The sequence below is a fragment of the Nesoenas mayeri genome (genome assembly GCF_963082525.1).
Source record: "Nesoenas mayeri genome assembly, chromosome: 19".
NCBI classification, from domain to species: Eukaryota; Metazoa; Chordata; class Aves; order Columbiformes; family Columbidae; genus Nesoenas; species Nesoenas mayeri.
In genome coordinates, this window is record NC_137568.1 from 7,665,861 (window position 1) to 7,682,831 (window position 16,971).

The following is a 16,971-nucleotide window of genomic DNA, read 5'->3' on the forward strand; positions in this document are numbered from 1 at the left end:
CTGAGGGTGCTGGTGGCCATCACACTCTCACGTCAAGGTCCGGAGCCAGGAAGTCCCTGGGGACAGCTGATAAGCTGTGTGTGTTCCAGCAGTGCCCATGCTAGCAGGGTGTATTTTTGGCTTGATGTTGGGACATAAATCAACATGAGTCACAAAATGCAGCTAAAGGCAGAGGTACATCCCTTGCCCTGGTGCCTTCTCCAGGACAATGCCACCAGCACCGAGCTGGTGGCTGCTGTGTGCCTGGGACACACTGCACGATGGACATAGGCAGGTCCCAGGTGCAGTGGCCAAAGGATCATGAAAGTCACTGCACTGGGCACTCTGGCTTCAGGATCATGTGTGAAGCACAAACATGTGGAAGGGGACAGCCCTGAGAGCGGAATTGCCCATGTCCATGAACCCAAGGACAAGAGTGTGCTGACCAGGAAGCCACGTGCACCACGCACACAGCACAACCTAGAAGATCCAGACAGATCTTCCTGGCCCCACGTTTGTTTCTCAGAAATTACCTTGTAGCTTAAACTAAATCAAGAACACCTGATGAGCAATGCCAGCTGGCAGGACAGAAGATAATCACAGCAGGTCATGGTGAGGCCACACATACAAAACCTTAGTCACACCTTGAGGCCATGCTGACACCAACATGTAGCTGGTAGGTCCCAAAGGAGTGTCCTCTGGTGTCTGGATGAACCTCTCCCATGCAAGATGTCCCATGTTGCCAGCTACCCCTGCAAGCCAGAAGCCCCCATCTCCTGGCAGCTGGTTGTAGGTGCAGAGTGAGCAGGGTCTGCGTGGCCAGAGTGTTCGCCCACCCATGGATCAGTACTTGGCCATGACCAGAATCTCTCCTCTTGCCTCCCCTGATCACATTCCTTGCATCTTTGTCTCTGGGACTGCAAACCAAGTAGGGGCTGGCTCAGAAGGAAGGACAAGTATGGAGGGTCCCTTCCTCTGCCTGTCCCATGAAACCAGCACTCCTGGTTGCGGAATGCCTCTGCTTCAAGGCAAGCGGCAGATGAAACAACTCACCTGAGATGCAGGGGGTGCAAGTAGAGACCCACTACCAGTTACAGTCAAGTGAATGACTGATGGGCCATCACAGAGAAGGCAACAGCTCTACCGCTAGACTACAAGGCTGGCAGCAGGTACCTGGAGCCACAGTAACCTGAGAGGGGTGTTTGGGATCACACTCCTGAACGTCAGTGCTTATATCACCTTTGGGGCTCATGCACCATTTGGGCAATCTCAAATGGAGACAGAGAGTGGATGAAGGCTCAGGCTCTGCAGACTTAGCAATCTCCCACCCTTGGATCACCTCAGCCAAAGAAATGATGAACCTGCCTTCCCTCCCCTTCCAGAAAGTGCCTCCCTGTAACTCACCACAACAGGGCTACTGCAAGTCTGAGCAGCAAGGGGCTGACACCATGACCCGATGTGCTCTCCTACCGGTTTCCCAGCTATCAGCTCACTGCTCCTCTCCAGACATGGGAGCTCGAGGTTGGGCACAGTCTCCAGATCTGATACCACAATCCAAGGTACCCACTGGGTCCCAGTCCTGAGGGTGGACACAGGTCCTTGAGGAGAGTCTGGGAAGGAGAGGCTGGGCTTTGGGGCAGTTTCTAAAAAGCAATCTTGTCTATGCGGTATCTATCCTCTGGGAGCCAGGCAAGTGCAGGGAAACACAAGAGCTGACTGCTTTTCTGGGGCACCCAGTTGGAGCTGCAGGAGGCCAGGAAGCCTCATGGAGGAACAGGGGCAGGAGGCACAATGGAGAGCCCATCGCTCAGCACTGGTGCCTCTACTGCTCTGCTGGGTGCAAGGGTCTGTGCTGTATGTCTGAACCATCCTCCATGTTGATGGGCACACAGGCAACGGAAGCTTTGAGCTGGCATCATGAGCAATGTCCCCAGCCACACACTGTGGGACACCACGGAGCTTCCCCAGGAGCAGGGAACCATCTGCAAACTGTCTGCACTCAACAGCCAGCGTGTGCTGGAGAAGACACATAACCAGCCTGCCAGGACCCCAAAGGCAGGTGGAGAGGTCATAGAATCACAGAATGTCCTGGGTTGGAAGGGACCCACAAGGATCATGGAGTCCAACTCCTGTCCCTGCAATGACAACCCCACAGGTCACATCGTGTGTCTGAGGACGTTGTCTGGTCTCTTCTTGAACACTGTCAGGTTGGGGCCGTGACACCTCCCTGGGGAGCCTGTTCAGTGTCCAGCACCTCTGGGTGAAGAACCTTTTCCTCATGTCCCACTGACCCTCCCTGGCACATATTCTGCCGTTCCCTGGGCTCTGTCACTGTCACAGAGAAGAGCTCAGCCCTGCCCCTCCTGCTCCTGCTGAGGAACCTGCAGCCCATGAGCTCTGCCCTCAGTCTGCTCTGCTCCAGCTCAACAAACCCAGGGACTTCAGCTGCTCCTCATATGGCTTCCCCTCCAAACCCTTCACCAAGTTCATGTCCCTCCTCTGGGCACTGGTGACTTATAACCCTGTCAGAATTGTGTCACATCTGGCAGAGCAAGATTCTGGTGGGTCCCTGTCCCTCAGCACCAGGAGCTCCATCCTGTGTTTGCACCCCTGGTCCACAGTACCCCTAACTCATGGGGTATATGTGTACTCCAAACCCAAGTGCAGGGGCTGGATCTCTTCACCATATGATACCCGGTACATTAACTTAGCTCCTCTCCAACAACAGGCAAGAAGGCCAGGAAATAAAGCAGGTACATTCCGAGAATACTGCAGCAGCAAACACTGCATGAATCACGTCAGACCGCGTCTGCTTCCCAAAAGATGCACTTGTCCCCCTGAGGTGGGAAGCCACCTCTGGAGCTCAGCCCTTCGAGCTGGAGACAGGTGCTCCACATCAGGGGCGGTGAAGGAGCAGGGTAACTGGCCAGGCACAGGTAGGCTTTGCTTCAGCCACAACACATGCAAGAACCTCGCAGTGTCCCCTGGCCCGTTCCCCTGGCTGCACCCCACCTCCATCAGTAACCTCAGTCTGGCATCAAACCAGCTCCATCAGCTCTTCTGTGGCCATGGGAGCCCGCCCTTGCCAAGTGACCACCACAGTGCTCCTTTTCCAAACCTTTGCCTTTACTCCATCAGGGCCTCAAGAGCTCCTTCATGCTCTTGGCGCAGGGGACTGCTCCTGCCACAACCCACAAACCTTCTCTGTCCTTCTGCAATGTCCCTGCCTGAATTCCAACAGACTTTAATGTGGACACATGTAAAACAGAGAGACCCTGAAGAAAAGGAGCAATGTGACAAGGTTGCAAGGAGGGACACAGTGAAAACTGATTGAATTGGAGCTCTGGATGTGGCACTGTAGCTTAGAGAGCAAATATAGTGCAGAGAAAGACATCCAGAATTAGCAAGATCACTACTGTTCCTTGTGCCTACACAACACGAGGGATGCTAGAAAATGGGAACAGGTTCAGAGAAGAACTACAAGAATGATTTGCAGCCTGGAAAACCACAGTACTATGGAAGGTAGAAGCAGCCCAACCTCTTTTCCTGATGTTGGCCAAAGCTAAAACAAAGCTTGGTCCCACCCAGAAAGCACCTGGTGCAAAGCTCTGTAGCCCAAACCAAAATGAGCTCCAGCTGGGCTTGGGCACTTCTAAACGAGAAAGCAAAGTTCCTGTTGCAAATGGTGTGGTTGCTTACTCATCCAAACCAGCTTCGACATGGAAAGAGGGGCTTTCTCATCTGGGGTCACCCAGATCTGCTCTGCCCATGGCTTCAAATCATAGAATCATAGAATCCTTCTGGTTGGAAGAGACCCTTAAGATCATGGAGTCTAACAATAATCTAACTCTGGCATTAAACTGTGTCCAGGAGAGCCTCATCTACATGTCTTTTAAACCCTCCACAGGGATGGTGACTCCACCACTGCCCTGGGCAGCCTGTTCCAATGCCCCACAGCCCTTTCTGGGAAGAAATGTTTCCTAATATCCAATCTGAACCTTCCCTGGGGCAACTTGAGGCCGTTTCCTCTCGTCCTATCACTTGCTTACTAAGCCAAGGGAGTGCGGGTGCAAGCATTACCCAAGGAGCAGCCTGGCCTCCTCAGACATGAAGGACGGGACTTTTCTCCTGCCTCCCTGCCTCTTTCTGTGTACAATAACCATCCACAGAGAGCTGGAGTCAGAGAGAGGGCACTGGGCTGGCAGCAGTGGGGAGGCAGCGATTTTATTTGGAGGTGCGGGTGAGCACAGGAGGGCCCATCTCTTTCTTCTCCAGGGGACTGTGCCAGCCCAGTGAGGTCTCTGCTGGTTTCCTCTTGGCTGTCAGGCTGCGTGTTGCGGCGGCCGTGCCAGGCTTTTAACGCGAGCACAGCACTCGCACAGCGGGACCGGGCTGGCTTGGCCGGGCTCCAGCCCCGGCTGCCATAAAATGGGAAATAAGGGAATTGGAGCGAGACCACAGCGACCACCAACCAGCTGCCACTGGGAGCACTGGGGTGCTCCCCAACTTGCCAGGCACGAGCAGGCGGCAGCACATCATCCCACGCCCAGCAAGCCTAAATGCCCTGGCAGCCCCTGGTGCAGCTCGAGTCTCCAGGGACGAAGATGAGGATGAGGATGATGCCATGAGCTGCTCCCGGGGAGCAGGGCAGCCAGGACCCTGAGATGATGCGCACAGCAGACAGCGCAGCCCGCAGAACAGTATGGAGTTTTCTGCTAGTTACATGTTTTATGAAAAGTTGCTGGCAAAAACATGCATTTTCTTTGGCTGCGTTTTGCATGGATCTGGCAAAAGTGTAACATTAGTGTCTCCCCTTGAGAGAACTTTATTGAGTGGAACAAAGTCGGATATTTTTAGCTACCCATTGTTAGCTGAAGAACAAAGCCATAACTAAGATATTTTGTCTCTTACACTGAAACAGGACTATCAGACAAATCCATGTACAGTCATATGTGGCTGCCCATTCAGATGGAGCACGAGAGGGAAACTATTTTTAGCCTGTACACTCCACACAACAACCACATTTCCCTTCCCCTGCATGCTGGACCACCAAAACACAGTACTGGAGAGAGGGATGTGGGGTCACTGACCTCTGCTGTCCCTCGGGCCACCCGACAAATGGCATTTACAGGAGAGATCAGGTCATGAAATCCTAAAAAATAAAAAACACTTTAATTTCTCTTGTCTTTTTGGTTGGGGTTTTGTTGTGATTTGTTTTCACTCAGAGCTGAAATGATGCACATTTCTATCAACAGGCAATAGGGAAAAGTCAGCCAGGAGCAAGATGGATCTTAGGAAAGCAGCAGTTGTAATAAACAGTGCTAAAAGCTGAACGCTCATCCCTTTTCCAAAAAAAAAAACACATATATGCCCCGAGGGCTGCTTGGATGAGGACAGAGGACACCCGGGGCAGTGCTGGGTCACGCAGCCTGCAAGGACAGGGAACCAGCACATCCCCATCCTGGAGGTGCTGACACCTGTCCCACCCCTCACAGGGGAACCGTGCTGGAAATGGAACCATTCGGTGGCTGCCAAGGCGGCACTTTTGAAAGTATTAACCCTGAGACACCAGAGAGCCCCGTGCGAGGCCGACAAAACCTCCCCTGAGCGCTTCAGTGCTCAACAAATGACATCAGTAGTTTATGACTGGCAACATTTTGCAATGCATTCATTTAAAAGAAACAAAGCGGGCCATAAATGCCCTGGATTTCTGAGCATGAGTGATGCCGGGAGCTTTTTCTCAAGTTTTTGTGGGTTGCATTGGTGAGTCATGGAGAAGTCGCATTAAACAACTGAGCATTTGGTGCAGCCAGAATGACCCTCCACAGTTAACAGAGCTGTGACACAGCCCTCCTATCAAATCCAGAGCAAGAGGAACAAAAGCAGGGTGCCATTGCACAGCTTGACCCACTGGGACAGATACTCTCTGCATCAACTGGGGTGCAGGGATTAGAGCAACCATCAGAGCAGCCTCCAAATGGCTGCAGCAAAGCAAGAGCCTTCATGAACTTCACACGGCCCTTCACCATCATCTTGGCTGTGCAAAGCCAGCTGCCGCATCCTTGCTGCATTTCCCTGCCAGTCTCTCCAGGAAGGCCAGCTCCTGATCTGCTAAGCGCAAATGCAAATTCGCTAAATGCACCTTGTTCCTGTTCCCAAACCAGCACGTCTGCACGTCGTCCCAGACCTGCCACGTGCAAGTGGCCACCGAGGCCCCTTCCGTAACCCAGGAGCAGCAGCAGGTAGCAGCGACGACTGACCGAGCTCCGTCTCCCTACAAATGCTGCAGCACTGACTGCTGTGTGTCAACATAAACAAATGCACATGTGAAAAAGCAGCGAGAAGACCAGAAAGACATTAAGTAGGAAACATTAATTACCTGCAAACTTTTCGGCTGAGCTAGAGTGTCCTGGAGGAGATGCTGCTTTGGGGACTCCTTGCTTTCTCCGTGGCTTAGGGCTGCTTTTATCAGGGAGCAGTGCTTGTTTTTATAAACTTGAAGCACAGTTAGAACTGGTTTAAAATAGAGTGAAAGGAGCTGGTGCGGGTGGAATTAGACAAACTCTGAGAGCTGCTTTTCCAAAAATAAATTAACTTGTTGCAGCCCGCGGAGCAGGGGCGGCCGGGCAGGCCGGGGGCGGCCGGGCGGGCGAGCGCGGCGGCGGCGGCCCCGGGCCGGGGGCTGCCGGGGGTCCCACGTGGCCCGGCCCCAGGTCAGGGGGATCAGCGCATCCCCGGGCGGGCAGCGAGCGGGGCGGGGGCGGGCGGGCCCCGGCTGGAGCCCCAGCGGGCAGCGGGCGGGGGCGGCGGCCCCAGCGATGAGCCCAGGGGCTGCCCGGCGCCAAGGGCCCCCACTCCGGGCCCTGCTCGGGGCTCGCTGGGCGCCCCCAGTTGCAGCCCAGCCCCGCGGGCTCCGCTCCGGCCCCCGCAAGAGTTAAGAGGAGGAGCCTCCCCGGCAGGGCTCGGATAACAGCGGTGGCGGCCGCCACCCCCCCAGCTCGGGTCTGCTCTGGCTCCTGCCGCCCCCCCCACCTGCCTTCGCATGCCCGACCCGCCCCCTGCCCGGCTCTTGGGCAGCAAAGCCCCGGCGGTCACGGGCATCCTTGTCCAAAGAGCCGCCCGAGCGGGGCGCGAGGAGCTCCGGGGGGTGATCAGCGGACCCCCGGCCCCAAACCGCCGGCTCTGGGTGACCCCCCCAGCCCCGAGGGCCGCCCCGAGCCCCGCTGCAGCGCGGAGCTGGACGTCGCTCCCGCCTTGCACTGGGTTTCTGCCACCTCCTGCACGGATCGCAACCCCCCTTCCTATCTCTGCACCCATTTAAGTGTCTCTGTGTTGGCAATGGGGAGCAGGGGCAGCTGGAAAAGCCCTTCCCAGCAGTGAGGAGCTGGGCAGGATCCCAACCAGCAGATACAAGTGTTCTGTGTCAGTACCTGACAGACTCGGTGCCTTAAATCCTCGTCCTCCCAACACCCCTGTTTGCCAGTCCAGCTGAGCAGACACGGGTCTCCTTGACCCTCCAAACTGCTCAGGTTTGAGAACTGGGACTTGCTGCATCTCATGGCCTAAACCACAGAATCACAGCACCCGGGCTGGCCAAGGTACCTGGAGGTCTAATCCTCAGGTAACTGAGCACTAGAGAGTTTTATTGAGTTCAGCCCAGCATTTCCAGAGAACTGCCACCTCCATCCCCAGGCTGATAACTGGGGCACCTGGGTCAGGACAACCCCCAGTATCACTTCACCATCCCTTATATTGACTCTTTCCCTTTTGACCTCAGTGCCTGGCTGAAGCCTGGAGGTTTGCAGGCTCTTGCTGTTGGGGAGGGAACCTGGATGGAGAGAGGGTTTTCCCTGGTGCAATCATCATCACCTGGGCTAAACAGTGTTTCCTGAACACAGGAGCAGCCCAAGAGCAGTGTCTCTGCTCAGGCTGTACCTCTTTTCTACACTAACACCGAACCCCACAGCCTCTCTGGCTGTGTTCCCCACACCTCTTTGGCCTCTGCCCTGCACATCCTCTCCCTGGTGCTTTCTCCTAATTGATAAAGTGAAGAACTTCACCCACCCACCCACACATGCCCCACAGGTGCCACTGCTGTGCTGGGCCCTGGGGACAGTGCTGGCAGCAGTTTTTCTTCTCCTGTCCTCAAACTTTCACCTTTGCAAAATATAAATAAAAATAAAAAATTAAAAATAAAATAAAATAAAATCACTGCAGGTTTCTTTGACATCAGCAGGCGGCTCCCTTGACGAAAACCCCTCTTCCAGCCAGCATCTGGCCCAAGGACAGCCTTCCCTGGGCGGGCAGGACGCTGCTCCCCTGTGCAAGGAAAGTCCTTTTTTCTTCTATTTATTTATATCCGTCTTGCTGTAAACTCACCCGCTGGCGAACCTGCTGTTCATACTAACAAACACATCTCTTTGGTCTGTGCAGAAGCCGCTGGCCAGGCAGACATCTGCAGTGGGGGGATCTCCCCCAGCCCTTCCATAAATCCTCAGCTCCCGCCAGGTTTGTTTACACGGCAGCTTCTGAGCGGAGCCCTTTCGGCAAAGCAGCTCCTCATCGAGGAGGGACCCAAGCCAGACACCCAAAAGGGCCTGCACCAATAATTTAATGGGCACGATGGTCCCTGTGGGAAGTAATTTCATATCACACATAGACACTCTGCCTGGGAGAGGTCTATTCAGAGTGTGTTTGGACAAGACAGAGCTACAGTACAGAAAGTGTCTTTTAGGAGCAGGAGGTTTTTAGGACCGGGACACAAAGGAAAACAGTAACATTTCTGAGGTGGAGAGGTATTTCTGTACTAACGGGCTGTATAGTAGCTGTATTGTTATTTAGGCTGTCATCATTAGGGTTCAGAGTTAACAGCCCACACTGGGCAGTGGAACAACTCACCCAGCTCTGAGCTTTCTTCCAAGCTCTCTGCTTTCCACGCTGCCACGGCTGAGGGGGAGCATTTGAGTTTTCTCTGGAAAGTCTTCATAGTGGTTTTGTATAAAGGGCTCATGTGGGGCAGGATCACTCAGCAGCACCAGAACTGTGATGCAGTGCTAGCAGCCAGACCAGGGTGAGGGGAGGACGAGATTTGGAGGGCGATGGACCCATCTCACAGGCGGCTGTCAGAAGGAGACCTGCGTGCTGACTGTGCAGCAGGGCCAACCGTGTGGCAGAGGATGAACTTCATCCTTGCCAGCTCCACACCTGAGGCCTTTATCCTGTCAGTGCCATGAGCTGACAGCACCCACAGCACAGGGGCTCAGCTCTGTCCTCTGGGCTGTGTGGCCAAGGGCAAGGAAGAGGTTGATGACATGGGAACATCATAGAATCATTTTGGTTGGAACAGACTCTCAGGATCATTGAGTCCAACCATAACCTAACTCCACCACTACCCCATGTCCTGGAGAACCTCATCTCCGCATCTGTCCAACCCTCCAGGGATGGTGACTCCAGCACTGCCCTGGGCAGCCTGTTCCAATGCCCCACAGCCCTTTGGGGAATAAATTGTTCCCCAGATCCAACCTCAATCTCCCCTGGCGCAACTTGAGGCCGTTTCCTCTGCTCCTGGCACTTGTTCCTGGGGAGCAGAGCCCGACCCCCCCTGGCTCCAAGCTCCTTTCAGGCAGTTCAGAGATCAGAAGGTCTCCCCTCAGCTCCTGTTCTCCAGCTGAACCCTCCAGGTCCCTCAGCCGCTCCCATCACACTTGTGCTCCAGCCCCTCACCAGCTCCGTTGCCTTCTCTGAACTCTCCACTCAACGGGTGGCACAGAGGTGACACGGCTGTGCTGCCTGCAGACACTTGGGTTTCTTGTGTCGGCAATCCCATGGGCGGTGTAAGCAGCTGGCACGGCTGTGTGGGGTCGTTTGCTGTCCACCCCATGCACCACGGGTGGTGGCAGCGTGGCGATGGTGTGGCTGTGCTGCTGTGCACACTCACGGGTGCTCAGATTTTGCTCAGGACAGGATGACCAGGGGGTCCCGCAGGTTTGCCGGGGGAAGCAGGATGCAGATGTTGGATCTGGCAGCACCCTGGATCCAGGCAGGTGCTGAGGACGTGACCTCGCTGGGTTTCCATCCAGCCTCAGCCTCCCGGCACCGCGCTGGCTGCGTATCAGACAGTTTACTTTAGCGGTTGATGGGAGGAGGCGGAGGGCAAGGGCTGCAGGCTGGGGGGCTGAGGCTGTGTGGGCGGGAGGGGCCGTTCCCGTGCCTCCAGTGTGTGTGACACGCGTTCCATGTCACCCCGGCGGGAGAGCTGCGAGCGGGGTGAAATATGAGCTGCGGGTTCCCGGCCGCAGCTGGAGGAGTTTGTCCTGCAGCCTGGCCCTGTTCCCTCGCCAGGGCCGGAGGGGCAGGTCAGCAAGAGCCGGTGGGATCCCAGCACTGGCTGCGTCCAGCCACGCTCCCCGAGCGGGGACAGAGGGACCTCGGCTGCCGGGACAGCCCTGTGGCCGTGGGGCTCAGCGCCGAGGCAGCTGTATGGGAATCGCCACCCTTGCGGGCTGTGTGCTCTCAGCCTGGCTCTGGGATGCCGCCAGAAAATGTGCAGAGTGATTTTTCCTCACAGCCCTTACATCTCAGTTGCTCCTGAGGTGCTGGAAGGGTTAAATGTCCTTTGCCCAGCATCCAGCCTGATCCTGTGCCCCGTGCACAGGCAGATGCACCCACATGCACCCCCATTTATCGATCACCTCGGTACAACCACTCATTCCCATCTGCAGCCCAGCCGAGCAGCCAGGGAGCTCGCAGTGCTCGAGATCCCACAAAGGACTCGTAGTGTGACCCAAGTGACAAAGCACAGGACCCGCCAGAGCGGCTGCAGAGGAATTACCCAAAACCAGGTTTTCGGTGCTAGTGCGAGGTGGTCAGATAACCACTGGGGTGCTCTGAGCATGGTACAGCGTGGCTGCACTTCGGAGCAGGCTGCCCTGGGTGCCTGTGCATTTATTGCCGCTGTGCACGTGTGCAAGGATGGAGGTCTAAGGGCGCTGCTGTCTGTGCAACACCACACAAGGTGGTGGATTGATCTGTATTGAATTTTGGGTTGTGTACACAGGTTGGGGGGGTGTGTTGACACTCACATGAGGGTGGGAGGGTGGGGCAGTGTGAGCTCTGCAGCAGGATGCTCTGCGAGCTGCACACCAGGGCACACGCCACCCAAAGACCACAGCCCCTGCTTCAATCTCCATACCCCTGGAGCATCACCTGGCACAGGGGCGTTGGACATAGAATCATAGAAGAGTTTGGGTTGGAGGGACCTTCCCAGCTCCCCCAGTGCCACCCCTGCCATGAGCAGGGACATCTTCACCAGCTCAGGTTGCTCAGAGCCCCGTCCAGCCTGGCCTGGGATGTCTCCAGGGATGGTTCATCCACCACCTCTCTGGCCAACCTGGGCCAGGCTCTCACCACCCTCCAGCCAAAAGTCTGTGCTGGGGCTGCCCCTTCTGCGCTGCTGTGCCCTCCTGAGCTACACCGAGCCTCAGCTCCCCAAGAAAGCTCCTTCCCTGCCTGCAATCTGAGGGGATGAGGGGGGAGACAGGCTGCAGCCTGTCCCCAGAATGCTCTAAACAAGAGAGAAAAAAAGAAAATAAAAAAAAGATAAAGGAATAAAAATGATGGTTGAATGTCTGTGGAGGCCGAAGCCACCATCTGAGGGAGGACACGGCACCCTGGGTCCCTGCTGTGGGCAGCCTGAGTAGCTCCGGCCACCACGATGCAAGACCCAAAGTCTCTGGTGTGGGATGTATACACAAAGCAGAGATGGGGACCCCAGTTCTGGGGGGTAGCTGCAGGGCTGGCTGCAGCACCCATACCCTAACACATGTAATAGGTTCCTCACCCCACACCCTGCCTTTCCTGGGGGGCACAAACACTTCCCTCGGGGCCCCGGCCAGTGCCAGGGGACACAGGAACACTCTCCTGTACCAGGGTGCTCTGCCCAAATGTCGACTCTGTCCCTTGGCAAGGGGAACCAGGCACCTGCCCGTGGATGGAGAGCAGGCCTGGGCAGAACTTGTCCCAGGGGCACCCCAGAGCCAGAGCAGCCACCGCTCAGCGGTGACCGGGTCTGTCGGCAGCCGGGGGACGCTGCTCCCTCCCGCTCCCGCTGCAGACCCTGCGGGGCTCGGGCCCGGGCGCGGGGCACCGCGGATGCGGCCGGCAACGCGCTCCCCACACTATTCTTAGGAAGGGTAAAGTTTATAGAAGAAATTTAAGCTTTAAACCCAGGCACCATAAATAGTCTATTTTTCAAGGGCTTCAAGTCAGTTGTAGGCTCAGAGCCAGAGCCAAAATTTGGCAGCTGTCTTTGTTTAATGATTAATTAAAATGAGGTAACAAAACGAGACATATCTATTAACGAGGGTATTTGCAGCGTCAGTAGAGGATTCCAAATGGCTGATTTTTTCCCCTTTTAATCTTCAGACTTCTCGTTAGGAAAACAAGCTCTTCCTCCGTGTGCAGCCGGGCTGGGTGGGAAGGGCTGTGCCGTGGCCCCTTGCCCTGGTAGCGGGAGGGGAGCAGCGGGCAGGCGAGGCTTTATCTTTATGGTCCTCTTCCTTTAAACAAAACCAACTCTCCGCATAAAGATTTTTCCAGTTTGGAAATTTTATTAGACCTTTAAATAAACTTCAATGGAGAGACCCTTGGCTGTGACAGAGGCAGGAGGAGGGAAGGTTTGCACGTCGCTTCGGCTCCGTGCTGGCCTTTCCTCGGCGGGTGCCACGCAATAAGGGCTGAAAGGGGAGCAATGGAGACGAAGGGGCATTTTCCAGGCTCTTTTTCATGTGTGCCAGGCAGATGGGGCCAAACCCAGGTGCCCACCCTACCTTGGGGCAGCAGCGCACACTTTTCTGGGCACCCTGGGGAGGTGTGACCACACAAGGAGGATGATGCAGATGGAGCCAGGAGGCTCGTTCCCATCCTCTGCACTTTCAGCTCATCCCCTGACACTGGGGACATCTTCTAGCTTGGAAAACCAAGAGGAGCATGAAGCTGCCTTGTGTGGGATGTGCCCACGGTCAGAGGAGGGTTAATGTGTGTGGAGAGGTCCAGAGGCAGCTCGGGGGGGTGTGCGAAACAGGTTCACCCTCCCCAAGGCTCCAAAGACTTAGCCACATGGGAAAGCACCCAAGTATGAGGAAAAGGGAAAAACATCCCAAAATAGTTTAGTCTTGTTTTCTGCACTGAGACGCCCAGACAGGGTGGGAGTTCTCGTTGCGTCTGAGCTAAAAATTACAGTAAATAGAGAAGTGGCTGCAAAGCCCCATGTTCTGGATAAGAAGGACATGTGCAAACGCCGTCCATCAGGGCAAAGACACGCCAGGGATGAAGGTCCATAAATAAACGAGGAGGGGGATGAATTTAAATGAGCTGTGTCGAGGGGTGAACCATCAAACGCCCGCCGAAGTGTGTCTTGTCCCTAGGACATTTCATGGGACAACAGGCAGTGAGGGGAAGTGGGTTCGTACGTAGGGACGGCTCCGAGCAGAGGTGGGATCCAGGCATCCCTCTCTGCACGTAGGTCCAGGACCACCAAGCTCACCTGGGAGCGAAGCAGGGCTGGCTCTGCCCCAGTGGACAGAGAAAAGAGCTGTCAGGAGGGACCTGCTTCGGGTTGTCCCTCTGTCCCTGCGCTGCTCTCCAGGCACATCTCAGCTGGCAATGAAATCCCACATAAATACTGGAGTCTGATCTTTGGAGGAGGTGATAAGGATGATTGTTGGGTTGTCCCTATAACAATCAGAGACATCCTGGACATTTGCTTCTCTGGGGATCTGCTCCTGCAGCACACAAGCCATGGGAATGAGTGGGCTGGGGAACAGGGACTGGAGCGAGGCAGACTCAGGGTGGAGGAAGGCTCCTGCTCCTCCTAGGGGGAGGAAAAGGCAGATGCTTTCCATGGATGGTCCATGGATGCTTTAACTCTTGGGGGTTGCCCACGGCAAGCACCACCTTCAGGCCCCATAGCGGGTCCTGGAGTGGGTGAGCTGGCAAAAACCCAGCAGCAACATGGGGTCCTGGACTGTCCAAGCTGTGACGGGAGCAAAGCCATTCCAGGAGTGAGGGTGGGAGGTGGAGCTGGTCCAGGGTGTTGTGCCATCCTCGGCAAGGCAGGGTTCCACCTCCCAGACCTGTGCACTGTAAAGCAGTGTAATGGCAGCATTGGAGAGGGCCTGGCCCAGGGAAGAGGACAGGGCACCCCATGGGGCAGAGCACCCCTGTGCAGCTGCTGGGCTCCTCTGGGAGTCTGGCCTTGCATGAGAGTCAGTGCTTGGTGTGCTGGATGTAGCAATGGGGCAACCAGAGGGTGGGAGAAAGGGCTGTGGGCTGTGAGGGAGCATCCGGGGTCTGTGGATGGGGCTGAGCCTGTAGCAGCAGTAGCAAGTGCTGGGCAGGGACATGCATGGGACAGACTGGCGAGAACAAGGCAGCGCAAGGGACAGCAGGACAGCAGGGAGTGGGTGGAATCATAGAACCACAGAATGTCCTGAGCTGGAAGGACCCCCAAGGATCAAGTTCATGTCCCTCCTCTGGACACTCTCCAGCAGCTTTATCTCCTTTTCTCATGTGTCCCCAGCCCTGCACACAGTGAATGCTCCAGGTGAGGCCGCCCCAGCGCAGAGCAGAGCGGGACAATCCCGTCCCTCGGTGCCGTGGAGGGGACGCGGTGGGGCCGGGGTGGCCGCGGTGGGGCCGGGGTGGCCTCAGGGACCCGCAGGGGCTGCCCCGTCCACAGCCCTGCCGGGCACCTTCCCCCGCCCGGCCGCAGCGGCGGTGCCTGCGGGAGCGCGGTGCCATCTAGGGCCGAGCCCGGGGGCTGCAGGGCCGGGCCGGGGAGCGCGGCTGCCGCTGCGGAGCAGGAGCTGGCGGGGCCGGTTCGGGGCAGCGGGGCTGGCAGGGCCATGACTCCGCACCCCGCATCATCCTGACCCTTTGTGCTGAACGCGAGAGCCCGGCGAGGACCAGGACCCCGTGGCCCCGAGGGGCTCTCCCCGGCCGAGGGGCTTCGACCCGGGGGTGCGGGAGCTGCGGGGCTCTCAGCCGCCCGGAACGGCCGCACGCTGTGCGGCTGCTCGGGAGGCAGCCGGGTCGGGGGCTGCCCCAGCACCACCTTCCCTCGCAACCGGGGCTGCAGGCACGGCGGAGGGGGTGCTGCAGGGGGACCCCTGTGGGGGCACCCTCCTGTAAAGGGGAAGCCGTTCATATTGCTGCTCACTTAACTCACTTACCAGTGACAAATTCAGCTAGATGATGCTGCCTGGGTTTCCATCTGCCATGGACAGAACACAAAGAGTAAATTACAGGGAGAAGGACCCTGTTCCTTCTCAAAACAACAGGAATTTGATTTAATTTATACTTTGACAGCCGGAACTGAAAATAATCAAGAGCCTCTGCCTCTGAGTGTAGAGCATTTGTCTTCTTTTTATTGAAAAAGCAGAAAGTATTATAATATCCCCTGGACAGGGGTGACTGGGAGAGAGAGATTTGCCTCTGCGGGGGGTCAGACACATCCATACATCTGCTCTTCTGGTAAAAATAGGGCCAGGGGCTCTGGGTGAGATTACAGATAAGAAACGTAAACTCTTTTTTACTGAAGCTCCCCAGGTTACACCTTGCTGTTTGCTCCCTGAAGTCATTCCCAATTCAAGTCTTTCTGTGGCCCAAGGAATTTGTTTCTTTTTCCCCAGAAGTTGCCTGTACTTTTGCCTATTTATTCGGTGTCTCTTTGAAGGTTTTACCAGCTAAGGCTGTCCCTGTGACATCCTGCGCCACTTTGTGAGAATCTCCCCACTCCTCTGTCAAGTATTCTCACTTTCTGTTGGTGAGAAACAAGACCTTTTCAGCAAAATGCCACTAATCTGAGGGATAAACCACCTGGAAGTTCACCTCCTGGGGTAATCCTATCAATTACCTCAATTCACATACCATATTTATGGCAAAATCAGCATTGTCAAATTGTTTTCCCCTCCTGGATCCCTTGGATGTCTGTTCACAATTACTTGATGTCTTTGATAACCACAGTTACTATACTTGGAAACAACTGGTTTGCTGGTAAAAACCACCACTGTGGTTCTGCAAAGCCAAACCTGACAGGATTTAAGATAAATCGTCTGAGCTTTCAATCCTGCATGTTGCAACGCCAAGCAAGAGGCGACCCTCTGTGACACCCTGCTGTCCCGTTACCCTGTGCAACCCATTCTGCAGGCTCACCATAGTGCAACTGGTGATTTGGGGATTTTCATTCTCACTACTTGGGAATCCTACAAAGTTCACTCAGGAACCTTTGCTCACATGTAATTCCCTGTCACAGGATGTTAGAGGAGAAGATTTAAGCATAATTGAATAATATCAGCCCCTTCTGGGAACTATGTAAAATTGAGTGAACTGTTTGCTCTATGTGTTTGTGACACTGTGGCTTATAGTGTCATCTCTCTTCCGTTCGCTGTCAGCTGGATGCTCCTGCTCTCCGCTGGGTCATAGCTAATGCTGCTCACACCACGTTAAAAGGCCCATTATCACTTAGGCTTGTCTTTCTTTGAAGGTGCACATGTGAATAATCAAGCTGCTTCTCGATCTTCATTTTAGTAAGACCTGGATGAGGCACACTGACCTTTCTGCTGTGTCTGTGCATTCAAGATATGAACATGGCACACAGTTGGGTAGCACAGATCACAGAGCACTGGGGATGCTTCTGCTTTGCAGATGCCTTGCAGGCAAGGTTCTTGTCCATGATGGTGAAGGCAAGGGCATGGGAAAAGCACAGAGGATCATAGAATCATAGAATCGCAGAAAAGTTTGGGTTGGAGGGATCTTCACAGCTCATCCAGTGGTTTTAATTAAAATTGATTACAACAGGCAAAAATAAACATCTAAAAAGTCAAGAATTGCCAGGATTCATTTGATGAGAAATACCACACACTACCTTAGTTATTACATCAACTAAAGCAACATTGGCTAGAAACCCCATGCCAGCTGGTCAGAGCCCTGTAA